The following is a 12,457-nucleotide window of genomic DNA, read 5'->3' as shown; positions in this document are numbered from 1 at the left end:
ACAATAATGTTAGTAGTTTGGCTTATTTTGGTCATATAATTTTTTTCTCTGTCTTACTTTGACTTCTCCAGTTTATTTTAGTGTGTATTTTTAGTCCTAGCATTAATTTTTACCTATCGTTGTTGGATTAATTCATTAAATTAATTAAAAAACCATTGTTTCTCTATCCTCGAGTCACATGTTTAAAAATATATATTTTTTAATTTATTTAATAGAATAATGACATTAGGTATATACTAACTTTCCACCTGATGGTGCAAAAAGAAACAAACCTAGTGGATCAAAATGAAACAAAACAATCAAGCTACCCCGGAATTGCAAAATATGTGTTTAAAATTGTCATTTAATAAAATTTTAAAATATTATCTACTGGATAATCAACCTCACTTCTTCTAGAAAGTGTTAATAATGCGTTCTTGAGGAAGTATTGTTTATTAGCTTATATTTAAATAACAAACTTCCAACATCACATACAAAGATATATATGTAATTCAATAGTACATATCAATATATGTACATTGTCCCTTTATCTATGTAATTCAATAGTACATATCAATATTTAAACAATTATCCATATTATTGCATAAGTGACAACATATGTTTCAAAAGTGTGAGCAAGTACTAAAACTCTTATCTGTTTATTTATTAACATTTTTCAACTTATACAACCTTGACATTACTGTCAATTTTGTGAATTTAGAACAATTATCATATATTAGTTTCTTGACATCATTTATCAACCATTCAAACATCTCATGGAAATCCCATTGATCTTCTTCTACCACATTTAAAATCTCTTCAAAATGAACACCCTCATATGATATGTGCCGATATCATTTGTACAACTCTTATTAGTGTCACCATCTTTTGACTCACCATCTCTTGTCTCAACATGCCATGTCTAACATGTATAACTCTAATCGATTGTGTAATGTAATAAATGAATTTTTAACTCAACTAGACTAACTCGTATTATATAATAACATTTTAAACAATGATATTCAATTCTATTAGGGGTATTGACACGCTCAGCCACAAACCTAATAAGTGGTTTCACTCCACCCTCGTATTCCATTGCAAATTGATTGACGTTCATCTACTTTTTATCATTACTTTCTTAACCAAATATATATTGATCATCAGAGAAAGCCTCGTCTTGATCCATAACAATGAAAATAATATTAGCTAACTTCTAAGGAAATTAAGGATATATGAGACTACCTAATAAAAAAATAAAGTGAGCTTCTCACATTAAAAAAATAGTGCTAAGAGGAAGTGGCATGCCCTTGCTATACGTACTCAAAGGATCTGAACTATTTGGCTATAGTTTCCTCTTCTCTTGAACATTATTGTTTAATTAATATTATAATAGCAAAATATGATATATTCCTCATAGTTTTATACACATATATTTGGTTAGAAATAACTTTTCAATTTCACATCTACTTAAACTAAGTCTCTAAATTTTGTTCAAATGCAACTAAAGCAATCAAATATAAGCACATATGCTATGTAGACCTTTATAGAAACACATCATATGTGTACATGATACTCAACTTAATTACCATAATGTGCATACTATGATAGTGATAAGTAATTGGTGTTATGTATAAGCACATATGCTATAGAAAGATTTCGACAACTTCAAGTTAGCAACAAACATCAACAATCAGAGAAATTTTTCAAAAATATTTTCGAAGCTATAGAAGTTATACACACTAACGATTTTTTGCTCTCTTTGCTCTTCTCAGTGTCCACTGATGGGCTCGTTGTTCTAAAACAACAGTAAAGAACAAAATATCAGAAAGCTCACCAGTCAATGTAAAGAAAAAACACCGTGCAAGGTAAAACTCCTGAACGAATCTAACTGTGTCAGCAGATATGTGCATTTGACAATGAGTATAACATTGAGTGTTGTTGGTGCAGTGGAAGCCATTGTTGTGCAGCATTAGCCACAATCAATCAAGTAAAAGATATAAGAATAAATAGAGGAGAAGAAACAAGAGAATTTGTTAAGAGGGTTCAGCCAATTGCGCATACGTCCCCGAAAGAGCTGAGCGGCTAACAAGATATTATTAGAGAATAAGGATTACAAACCCTAACACACTCATAACCCACCTGCCCATGGGGTATTTATATTTGGTACTTACATTATAACAAGAGACTTGAGTCCAATATATAACATTGGTTACTTTACTCTATTCTAATACTAGACAATGTGAGACTAACACAATAACATATTTCAAGCATCCCCAACAATCTCCACCTTGATTGAAATAGACGAATATATCGTTCCTTAGGAAATCTACACAAGAATCACCTTAGCGAATATATGACTTCACCTTGTTCAATGTCTAATTCTCTTTAACTTCTCCCCTACAATATAGGCCTTTGGAGTATCCTTGACGATGTTACCAAGAGCCTAGCTCTCCAAACTTGTAGTGCAGCTTCTCGTACCACCATCAAATGGAACATGTCGCCTAGCCCCCTATTGCTAGGAAGTCTTTCGATATATTGGAACATTAACATAAAAGTTCACCAACAATCGTCCTCTTCAATACTCGGCCAAACTGAACCTTGGAGCTTCCTTGGAAAGCCTCAACCACTACCACCATTGTCTATCATACTCCACCACAAGGAGTATACCCACATCACACACCTTGCGTCAATGTTAACTAATGTCTATGTCACATCCTTGCATCCAAGTCAATGTCCATATCACACCCCTGCATCTCTATCAATGCTCGTGTTACAACTTGCATCAAAGTCAGTGTTCATGTTACACTCCACATCAAAGTCAGTCAGCGCCTCTGTGCTTTTGTGGATCTTCTAAACATTAACATCCTTCACTATGATGTCTCAAACACACTATTAGGATATTCCGCTTCTCATGTCAAATGAGAATATTCTCTCAACATCTAGAGAGATAACACTTATCTCTGGGTCAAACTCAACACATGAGTCCTTATCTCCACCTTGATCATAACCTAGTACATGAACATATAGGATTCTAGATCAACATATATATATCGCTCACGCCACAATTCCACCATGTTTCCTTCTCCTACAACTCATTTACTCTATCTTTGTCAGTACCTTTGACGCACATTGTCTAGCCATTACACCTTCACCTTTTTTAGCCATTATCTGACGTCTAGGTTCAGAGCCATCTACCAATTGACTCTGATACCAATTGTTGGTGCAGTGGAAGCAATTGTTGCACAACATTGGTCACAAGAAATTAAATAAATAGAGGAGAAGAAACAATAGAATTTATTAACGGGGTTCAACCAATTGTGACTACGTCTCCGGGAGCGCTGAGCGGCTACCAATATATTATTAGAGAATAATGATTACAAATCCTAGCACACCCATAGGCCCATGTGCACATAGGGTATTTCTATTTGGTGCTTATATCTAGTGCACATTATAACAAGGGACTTGAGTCCAATATATGACATTGGTTACTCTACTCTATTCCAATACTAGGAAATGTGAAACTAACACAAAAATAACATATTTCAAGCATCCCCAACAAGTGTTTTGTTTTTAAGGGCCGTGTAGACACTATTGTGTTTTATGTTTAAGGGCATTGTAGAGACGAGTTTGTTTTGTGTTTGTTGGAACTTGGTTTATTGGAAGCCAGTAGTGAAAAAACAACTCTGAAGTCCCACATTAGATGGTGGAGGAACTTGGAAAAACTTCATGTTATAAATAGAGGCATTCTCCCCTCATTATAACTCGCCCAAGTTGAATGCGTTTTCATTCAACTTTTTCTTTCCCCCTCATATGCTCTGCCAACACATTTCCCCATTTCTTTCTATGGTTCTAAGAATTGGCACAGACAGCCATATTGTGGGAATTTCAAGAACTGACACTAGTAGTCAGTATTAGGGAAAAAATTGGCATAGGTAGCCATATTGTAGACATTTCGAGAACTGACACTGGTTGTCAGTATTACACGAAAAGAATTTGGCACAAGTAGCCATATTGTGCGCATTTCGAGAACTAACATTGGTAGTCAGATTGTGAAAAAAGAATTGGCACGAGTAGCCATATTGTGGGCATTTTGAGAATTGGCACGAGTAGCCATATTGTGGGCATTTCGAGAATTGGCACTGATAGCCATATTGTGGTGGGTGTATTTGAGATTGATTCTTATAGTGCAGTAAGAATTTGATAACATAGATCTAAGCTGTTTTATCCTAGGGATGGCGTGGTTGATAGTCTGCTTGCACATTTTGGGCAGTGCCACGAAACATCTTAAAGAGATCGACTTAATCATGACTCAGCTGGTAAGTATTATTTCGTACCATTTAGAATTGTTGCAAGCTTCGGTAACAACAATTTTAAGATGTTTCTACTATAATGACATTTATAGATAATTTACTGGACCGAACAACTATGACTTGAACAAACCATTTCAGTTTGACGGGACAAATTTCAAAGTTGACAACCTAAGATGGAATTTTTCCTCACCATGAGAAATATTGTCCATGTTCTGAAAACCGTTATCCTAGTGGTGTTGGATGAGGCTGAAAAAGAGGAAATGGATAAACTAGCTATTAATATTGCTCTCTAGAATGAAAATGATTATATTTATAAGAATTTCATTCTGAATTTGTCACATGATCTCTATGATTAGTACAATCCATACAAGTCTGCCAAATTAATTTGGTATGCACTTGAAAAAAATTTGATACTGAGGAAGCTAAGACTAAAAAGTATGATGTTAGCTGCTACCTCAAGTATCAAATGACTGATAATAAATGAGTAGAGTCTTAGTCATATGAGATATATTGAATTTCTCATGAAATCATTTTTGATGATATACCCCTAAAGAGTTAAATTCACAGAGCCTATGAATGTGTATACATTGGGTATGATGTAAAAACATGAAGACGTACAAGTTTTATGACCTTAACGCAAAAGTGATCACTGAGTCTAAACAATGTTGATTTCAATAAAAAAATCCCTTTTAAATTGAGGAATAGTGAGGGCACATCAACTAGTCACATACGTTTGATTAGAGATAATGAAAAAAAATGAAAGGTTTGAAATAGAACCTAGAAGAAGTAAGAGAGCAACAACTACTAAAGAGTATAGACTTGATTATATTTTCTATATATTAGAGAAGAATCCATCAACTTTCCAAGAAGATTTGACTTCTTTAGATGCTAATTTGTGGCAAGAAGTCATAAATAATGAGATGGACTATCTAGAGCATAGTTATAAAAACCGTACCGTACCGGCCGATTCAACCGGAAAACCGGTGAACCGGACCCCTAACTGGTACGGTACATGTGTTGAACCGGCCAAGTATCAAAACCGGTCAAAACCGGTCAAAACCGGTGAACCGGCCGGTATTTTACTAAATCGGTTGGTTTATACACATATATTTTTTTTTTTTTTAAAACTTAAAAAACAATTACAAGGTGACCCATCTTTCCAACCCTTCTTCAACACTTCAAGGCACATGCTTTCAACTTAGATTACACATTTTGGTTCCTAACATTCATGTGTAATCTCATTGACATTTGTGTAATCTTGGAGTACTATCTGAATATAGGATTTGGTAGAAAAATATAATATTCATATAAGATAACTTTGACTCCTTGGTGTTAAATGTTAAAACTCTAAATTTATTTGTTTTATAGAGTGAGTTGTGAAGTTATGTCATTTATTTATATTTTGTGGTTGTTAAGTGATACTTTTGGATTGATATATGTTTTTTAATTTAGATGAATTATAAATTTGAGTATCTATCTATTTGAATTTTTTTTGTTATAGGTTTATATATATATAAATATAAGTAGGTATGTCCGGTTTAACCGGCATGCGATTTAATTACTGAACCACTGGTTGAACCACTGTACCACTATACCAGTACCCTGACCGGTTTGATAACCGGTACGGTTTTAACAACACTGATCTAGAGTCTAACAAGAAACAAACTATTTTAGCTCAATCAACTATGACAATTGATATGATAGCACTAGCAACAACTAGTGAAGAAGCAAGTTGGCTAAGAAGCTTGCTTGCGGAGATCCCCTATGGAAAAAATGATACTAGTTGTGTTGATCCATTGTGATAGTACCACGACTATTGCAAAAATTGAGAACCGATTTTATAATGGTAAGAAACGAAAAATTCGTCGAAAGCACAACACCATTAAAGATTTAATCTCTATAAGGATTGTTAGATTGGATCATGTACGCAATGAGAATAACTTAGCAGATCCTTTGACGAAAGGACTAACTAGAGAGAAAGTCCATAATACTTTTAAGAGTATGGACCTATTGTCCTTAGAACGAGGATCACTCATGATGGTAACCTTGTTAGGTATCAGTGGTCTAGAGACACCTATAAGGCGGGGGGTTGAATAGGTGTAGCGGTTATCAATTACCGCTTATCGCACTAAAACCTCAGGTAATTGATTAACCAGTGGGCTTAATCGATTAACTCAAAACAGAGTTACTAGATTGGCTAGTTGCATAGTTATTTACCAACAAACAAGCAGAGATACATCAGATATTTTTATGCACAATTAATAAGGATATGGCACAGTAGTCGTATGCAAAATATCAGCTTAATACACGAATTAAAACAATGTAAATTATAAAAGAGATTGAGAGAGAATAGCTTGCACAAATGGATTTTTATCCTAGTTCGTTTGCGGTCCACTTGCAAACTACATCCTGGCCTCCCCTTCTGATCTTGGGAGATTTCTCTTCACTATATTGAAAACTTTGTATTTTCACATACACCAATTCAATTACAAAACTTTAGACGATGCTTTCTTGAATTCTATTTTACTGGTGCCATTAATCGATTAACTACCAGACTTAATCGATTAACCAAGTTAAAAAATAACAGGTTTTAAAAAATGCACCCAGGTAATCAATTAAAAGAAGGCCTTAATCAATTAAATAGCATCAGATACAAAATCAAGAGTGTTTTGGATGTTTAAAAGCATGCAAAGATTTCTAACTCATAGAAGGCAATATTGAGCAGTCACATATATACATAGAGCTTATTTTTAGAATCATGGATCATATAAGGAATAACTAGCATTCAACATATTTTCATTTTGAAGCATACAAGGCAAATAATCATGCAAGGCAATAACATAAACTCAATCAAGATATTTTTCATCAAGGATTCTTAGTTCTCTTCGAAGAACATAGAAGGTATCTCATGAAATGGGTTTGGTGAAAATATCTGCTAATTTCTTAGAGGTTTCTACAAATTCTAGCACAAAATCACCTTTTTGAACATGATCACGTAAAAAATGATGCCTAATATCTATATGTTTGGTTCTCGAATGCAAAACGGGATTCTTGAAAAGGTTGATGACACTAGTATTATCGCACTTAATTGGGATCTTTTCTAGTTTAAGCCCAAAGTCCTTAAATTGTTGCTTCATCCAAAGGATTTGAGCACAACACATGCCAGCGGCGGTGTATTCCGCTTTTGCGGTGGACAAAGCAACGTATGCTTGCTTTTTGTTGTGCCATGCCACTAAGGAACTGCCTAATAGATGATAAGTCCCACTAGTGCTCTTTCAATCCAACTTACACCCAGCGAAGTCAGAATCAGAGTAACCTACCAAGGATAATGAGGCATCCCTAGGATACCCTAATCTCATATTTATTGTTCCTTTTAAATATCTCATAATGCATTTAGCAGCACTATAATGTGAATCTTTAGGCAAAGCTTGAAATCTAGCACACATACAAACACTAAACATAATATCGGGGCGGCTTGCAGTCAAATATAAACAAGAGTCGATAATCCCACGATATTTGGTTACCTCGACAACTTTTCCCTTTTCATATTTATCTAGATAGTAGGAGGACGCCATAGGATTAGATGCATCTGTACATTGCTCTATATCAAATTTCTTTATTAACCCCTTGCAATATTTCAAATGATGAACGAAGATGTCACTTTCCATTTGTTTAATCTGAAGCCCAAGGAAGAAGGTCAGCTCACCCATCATTGACATCTCGAACTCGCCCTGCATCATCTCAGAAAATTCCTTATAAAGGATGTCATTAGTAGATCCGAAGATTATATCATCAACATATATTTGAACAAGTAAAACATGATTATCTAATCTATGAATAAAGAGAGTTGTGTCGACCATACCTCTTTCGGATCCTTTTTCTAATAGGAACGAACTCAATCAATCGTACTAGGCTCTGGGAGCATGTTTCAGGCCTTAAAGGGCCTTCTTGAGTTTCTATACATGGTTCGGGTATTTAAAGTTTTCAAACCCTGGTAGTTGGTCTACGTACACCTCCTCTTGAATATAGCCATTTAAAATGCACTCTTAACATCCATTTGAAAGAGCTTAAAATTCATGATAGATGCGAAGTGTATGAACATCCTAATGGCCTCAAGTCTGGCTACAGGAGCGTAGGTCTCATCATAATCGATGCCCACCTCCTGGTTGTAGCCTTTGGCCACTAAGCGAGCTTTATTTCTAATGATTAAGCCAAATTTATCTAGCTTGTTACGAAAGACCCATCTCGTACCAATCACTAGATGTTCTTTTCGTTTAGGGACCAAGTCCCAAACATTATTATGCTCAAACTAGTTTAGCTCCTCTTACATAGCTATACCCCAGTGTACATCCTCAATGGCTTCATTGATGGTCTATGGCTCGATTTGAGACACTAATGCAACGAAATTACAGAAATTACGTAAAGAACTACGAGTTACCACCCCCGTAGATATGTCACCTATCACCTTGTCTAGTGGATGATCCTTTTTGGCCTTCTATGCAATCGGCATGTCCTAATGCTTATTTGGAGCTATTTGTTCTACATTTTATTCTTTGTTTTGGTTCATGTCCCTTAAATAAGCTTCTTCTAGCACACGTGAAACATTATCAGGAAAGACCTTTCTCTTCTCTTTTGGAGAAGATTCGTCAAAATGAACATGAATAGACTCCTCTACATGCATGAAATACTTATTAAACACACGAAAAGCTTTACTATGTAATGAATACCCTAGGAATATGCCATCATCATCAGCCTTCGAGTCAAAATTTCCCAAAATTCTTTTTTCCATTATTCAAAATAAAACATTTGCACCTGAATGCATGAAGATGAGCAATATTCGATTTTCGACCTTTTAAAATTTCATATGGAGTTTTTGAAAAAGTAGGTCTAAGAAGTATACGATTCATTACATAACAAGCAGTGTGTACTACATCAGCTCATAAATATTTGGGAACCTTGATCTCATTTAGCATGGTCTTTGCGAGCTCCTCTACGACTCAATTTTTCCTCTCAACAACTCCATTTTGTTAAGGAGTACGAGGAGCCGAGAATTGATGCATGATGTCACGCTTATTACAAAATTTATTAAACTTATGATTTTCAAATTCTCCGCCTTGGTCGGATCGTTTGTAAACGATTTTAAGGTTAGGTTGGTTTTGAATTTGTTTGGATAGACATTTAAAAGATTTATATGCATCGCTCTTAGATGCCAAAAATAGGGTCCATGTGAAACTAGAAAAATCGTCAACAATTACCAAAGCGTAAAAACTTCCACCAAAACTCATGATTTGTGACGGTCCAAACAAGTCCACATGGAGAAGCTCCAAAGGTCTAGTAGTGGATATCACATTCTTTTTACTGAAATAATTCTTTACTCGTTTACATTTTTGACACATGTCACAAGAATCCTGAGTTTTAAAATCAAGTTTTGGCAGACCAATAACCAAATTATTTTTATATAATTTTTCTAGATGCTTCACATGAATGTGATCGACCCGTCTATGCCAAAGCTAGATGTCATCTTCTTTTGAAATAAAATATTTTGAGAAAAGAGAAGTGACATCTTTCATGTCAACCATATATATGTTATTAACATGATAGCCGACAAATTTTACATTATTGGATAAAACGTCACGGATTATACAACATTCAGAATCAAATGACACACAATTACCTTTGTCGCAGAGTTGGCTAATACACAAAATATTATGTTCCAGACCTTCGACGTATAGAACATTCTCGATTACAGTATGAGTTGAGTTGCCAATTTTTTCAGTGCCTAGGATCTTCCCTTTGTTGATGTCTCCGTATGTGATGAAACCTGTTTCCTTCAATGATAGGTCTAGGAATTTTGACCTATCTCCTGTCATATGTCTCGAACCCCCGCTGTCAAGATACCAATGTTGTCCATGTGTTCATAGACATACCTGCAAAATAGATCACTTTCAGGTTTCAGGTACCCAAATTATATTGGATCATTTTCTGTTAGTCACCAGGGAGTTATCTTCCTTTTTCACCCAAGCGTAAACACCACTCAGTATCCCATATTTCCTGATGTAACAGGAGTAAGAGGTGTGGCCATGAGTGCCACAATGGAAACATGTAGGAACTCTATTTTTATTATACGACTTTTTATTAGTACGAGTTACATGTTTCCTATATAGTCTATTTCTACGAAATGGGGGATATACCCCAATCCAGCATGGTCACCAACATTTCTTGTTTTACTTAGAAAGGTATCTAATTGGTTTTGACTCTCTGTAAGTTTTGCGAGTTTTTCATTTAGCTTAAAATTCTCATTTTTCAAGTCCTCGCAAGACTTACTGACAATTGTTTGACATAATTTATCGTTAGAACAGTCGCATGAATTACATGAAAAATTAGATCTAAAGTTTCATTTTCAAGTTTCAGTTTATCTAATTTTTCTGCAGTGTAAATATTTTTTGATCATTTAGCAGAATTATCCTTTTTCTATCGTTACTAATTCTAGCTAATTTCTTTAGTTCTTCATGCATTTTGACATACGCATCATACAAAAATTCATACGAAGGAGAATCATCATTAGAGGATGAGGTGTCAAAATATACCTCATTATCAGCATCATTTGTACTACCTGATCTGCAAGCCTCGTCTGTTATAGTCATTAGGCATAACTTGGCGGTCTACTCTTCATCTGAGGTACTTGATGTCGTCTCTTCCTCCGGTACATCCCAGACAATGTAACATTTCTTCAATTTGAAATCCCGGGGAGTGCTCTTTTCTAAATCAACCTTTTTTAAGTAAGTGGGACATTGAAATTTCATGTGTCCTGACTTACCACATTCATGGCAAGTGAAGTGCTCTTTATTCTTGCCTTTTCTTGTTGATTATCGCGCCTCTTTCTTTTGGAAACGTTTGAAACCTCATTTCTTCTTCAAGAATTTCCCAAACTTTCGTACGAGAAGGTTTAACGTTTCTTCGTCAGAGTCATCATTATCTATCTCTTCAGTAGGTTGTGATGTTGTAGCTTTAAGAGATATGTCTTTCTTTTTGCGGTCTGACTCTTCATGCATGGTCAGACGTCCAAGCTTCATCTCGTGCTCTTGAAGCTTTCCGAATAATGTCGTCAAAAGCATGGAATCAAGGTCCTTAGATTCCATGATTGCAGTTACTTTAGGTTGCCAACTCCTATCAAGACAGCGCAAAACTTTGTTAGTAAGTTCTCCTTTGGTAAAAATTTTATCAAGGGCAACAAGATGATTTACAATATGAGTGAATCGTTTTTGCATATCGCTAATAGATTCACTTGGTAACATACAAAATAATTTGTATATATGTGTCAGCACATTCAGTCTGGCGCGCTTGACCTCGCTAGTGCCATCGTGAGTCACTTATAAAGTCTCCCACATCTCCTTGACACTTTGACACTGGGATGCCTAAAAGAATTCGTCATATGATAGGACCGATGTAATTATGTTCTTAGCACGTAGGTTATACTGGACCTTTTTGCGCTCCTCGTCGGCCCATAAACTTTTAGATTTTTCTTTCGGTTCGTCATCCTCTTAGTGAAGTGGGAGGAAGGGCCCGTTGATTATGGATTCCCAAATATCCGAATCAATGACCTAAATAAAATTCTTCATCCGGACTTTCCATTAGGTGTATCCCTCGCCACTGAATACTGGAGGGCGGTTAATGGATGTGCCATCACCGCCAATTGGTGGAACCCATTTAATTCCCTTTAGGATCATGCGGATATGGTTGACCTAGCATGTAGTACTAGCTCTGATACCAATTGTTAGGTATTAGTGGTCTAGACACACCTAGAAGGGGGGTTTAATAGGTGTAGCGGTTATCAATTACCGCTTCTCGCACCAAAATCCAGTTCTAGAAAACAGCCCAGGTAATCGATTAACCAGTGGACTTAATCGATTAACTCGTAACAGAAACAAAATTACCAGATTGGCTAGTTGCGTAGTTATTTACCAATAAACAAGCAGAGATACAACATATATTTTTATGCACAATTAACAAGGATATGAAAAAGTGGCAGTATGCAAAATATCAGCTTAATAAACGAATTAAAACAATGTGAATTATAAAAGAGATTAAGAGAGAACAACTTGCACAAATGGATTTTTATCCTGGTTTGTTTGCGGGTCCACTTGCAAACTACATCCAGGCCTCCCCTT

This window comes from Lupinus angustifolius, chromosome LG14 (genome assembly GCF_001865875.1).
Source record: "Lupinus angustifolius cultivar Tanjil chromosome LG14, LupAngTanjil_v1.0, whole genome shotgun sequence".
Lineage (NCBI taxonomy): Eukaryota > Viridiplantae > Streptophyta > Magnoliopsida > Fabales > Fabaceae > Lupinus > Lupinus angustifolius.
The sequence above is the reverse complement of the archived record's forward strand: the minus strand, read 5'-3'. Positions refer to the sequence as shown.